The 2,648-nt window shown below is 35.0% G+C and overlaps 1 pseudogene; it reads right to left on the minus strand.

The window, feature by feature from the left end:
- LOC105179811 overlaps positions 1-1,202 on the minus strand; it is a 7,153-nt pseudogene extending 5,951 nt beyond the window's left edge.
- Between the last annotated feature and the right edge of the window lie 1,446 nt (positions 1,203-2,648).

Genomic DNA, 2,648 nt, shown 5'->3' on the forward strand with positions numbered 1-2,648 from the left:
GCATATCCATCAACATAATCCTCGACTTACTATCCCTAAGCGAATACAAATCATAGAACTGCCAGATTGAAAATCTCAAATATTTGAGGACAAAGGTTGATGGAACTTGTTTCAAACCACATATCAACCTTTACATTTTTCAGGCTCTCCAGGTAAATAAACAAAAGATACAATAATAAGCATAACTTTCTGCGTTTTTGGCAATTTTTTATTCTAATAATTGGCAATTTTTTATTCTAATAAGTCTGAGTAGATTTTTCAGTTGGCCAAATTGGGACAAGAGCACACACAACCAATAGAAGGACAGGCACTTAAAAATATTACTTGTGCAATATGTGGAGACAACGTGAGCTTGACAAGATCCTCTTTACTCTGGGGGTTGGTGTAACAATCTCTCCAGCATCATCTATATCTGAATGAGCGGCTACCATACTGTGCAATATGGACAATGCCACATCTCCTACATGAAAAAGAACACGCCCGTTTTAGGAACATTGTAAAACAAGCATACCCAACTATAGGTAGGTGTATCAAGTAAAGACTCCTTCCATGTCATTATTTGTCCTTTTGGCGCAGGAAAAACAGAAATTTCTCTACCACAGATATCCTATTTAAATAACAAAGTAAATAAGAAAGAACCTCGTTCAGTAACTAATTAATAATATATTTAGTCTAAGAAATGTAGATGATCATAAGAGCGAAAAATTCTTCGTTACCACAGTAGAAATTACTTTATTTCATATTCTGTGGCGAAAAACTGCAACAGAATGATCATGATCATAGTCTGTAGTCCAGTAATTAGTCTCTATAGAAACTAGATACTAATTCAACTCCATCAGTTCAGCAGTAGTTTGATATATAAACAACACTTCAGTGCTATTGAAGATCCCCCAAGATCCGCAAAGAGCTAGAGTAGTTCAATACAAGTCAGCAGACATGATGGAAACAGGAAGCACAGAGTTCATGGTGATCCTGATTGGCATCACGGTACCATTCTAGATGATACAGGTATATACAAAAGGATACCAATTCAAGGCCTAAACCCAATGAACTCCAATTCTCAAATTGAACAGCCTGCTTAATTATTTCAAAGTTTCAGATCTAGATCTATTATCAAGTTGCATATTTCAGAGACCAAATGCAATAGAAGGGTTTTGGGGGTAGCTGATCATAAACCAATCTTGACTAGCATAATCATTCATGATACATGTACTCACAGAGCTTCACAACTCAGTAAATTACTAAATGAAACAATACTTGAGCACGAGCTTATCACTTTCAATCTTACCCAAACTAACTAAAAAAAAAGTAATATCACTAATAACGTCTAAATAAGACCAAACTGTATAGAATATCCTAAATGTAGCATCAAACATCCCATCCCACAACAACGGACCAGAGCATTGTCCAAATAGTTAGATGCCAAAATCCCAGAGATTGCAATTGCATGCTCATGTACATAAGTTCAACAATTTACATAGCAACAGGCATATCATAATTCGAGAAAGGAATAGTAAAAGAATATGGGGACAGTATGTCTACTGTTGTGGACGATTTTAGTATATTGCCATTATTGCACTCAAAAAATCAAAACCATCAAGCATCCTCTAAAATGCTCTCATACTTTATGACTTAGAGATATCCACCAAATTACCTTCATTTAGCTCCAACTAACATGCATCATTCTACAGCGCGACACAGTAATTAGCATTCCAATTGTGATCAAAAGTCATATATTACATAAATGAAGCAATTATTTGCATATATTTCAATTTTAAATAATAATTATTATCTTACCATAGGTTTCGGCACAGGGGCATAACAAGAAAAGGAATGCCAGTAAAATACTAAATTTCCAAGAGACCAATTCTGGGTGATACCAGAAGAGGATCACACATAAGAAAAGAAAACAAACCTAGAACATAACGAGACTGCAAGATCATATGATAACTGGAAGCGAGACACCATTGGAGGACACCTAATAGCTGCACTATGTATTGCAGCTTCTCTTGCAACACTCGACGATTCAATATTAGCCATATCAGCAGCATCTCCACAATAATATCCTAAAACAATAAGATCGAATAAACAGAATAAGCACTTTAATTTCAGATATTGATATTAAATAACTTCTCTAGATAGATCAACATAAATATCGATAGGAATTAAGCCAGTACAAGTGACTTACCAGGACTGAACCCCGAGTGATAAGCTCTTGGGAAGTGACAACAAATTCTCGAGCTTTTTGCACCAATAGTCAAGAAAAACATTGATTTAAGAGAGTGACGTACAATACTTGCACCCTCACCCTGCTGGGATGGCAATCTAAAGGGAATAATTCATTAAAGATTAAAGAAAACTATAATAATATAGAATTTAAATATTGTTACAATAAATACAAGGCCAGAATCTATCTCCTCCTCCTCCCAACCAAAAATAGTAGTCACATAAGAAAAGGCATGCCAAAGTAGAGGATTTTACACACAAAAATTTTCAGCACTCAGAAATGTGACAATTTTTTAATAAATCAATAAAGAAAAGAAAGGACTGCCGCAATGTCATTAAAGTTATTGCCTCCAACAGAATGAAATACTATGTGCACATAATCTCAAAACACAAACGCCGCAATACATTATGCAAATGCTAAC

The sequence above is a fragment of the Sesamum indicum genome, unplaced genomic scaffold, assembly GCF_000512975.1.
Source record: "Sesamum indicum cultivar Zhongzhi No. 13 unplaced genomic scaffold, S_indicum_v1.0 scaffold00216, whole genome shotgun sequence".
Lineage (NCBI taxonomy): Eukaryota > Viridiplantae > Streptophyta > Magnoliopsida > Lamiales > Pedaliaceae > Sesamum > Sesamum indicum.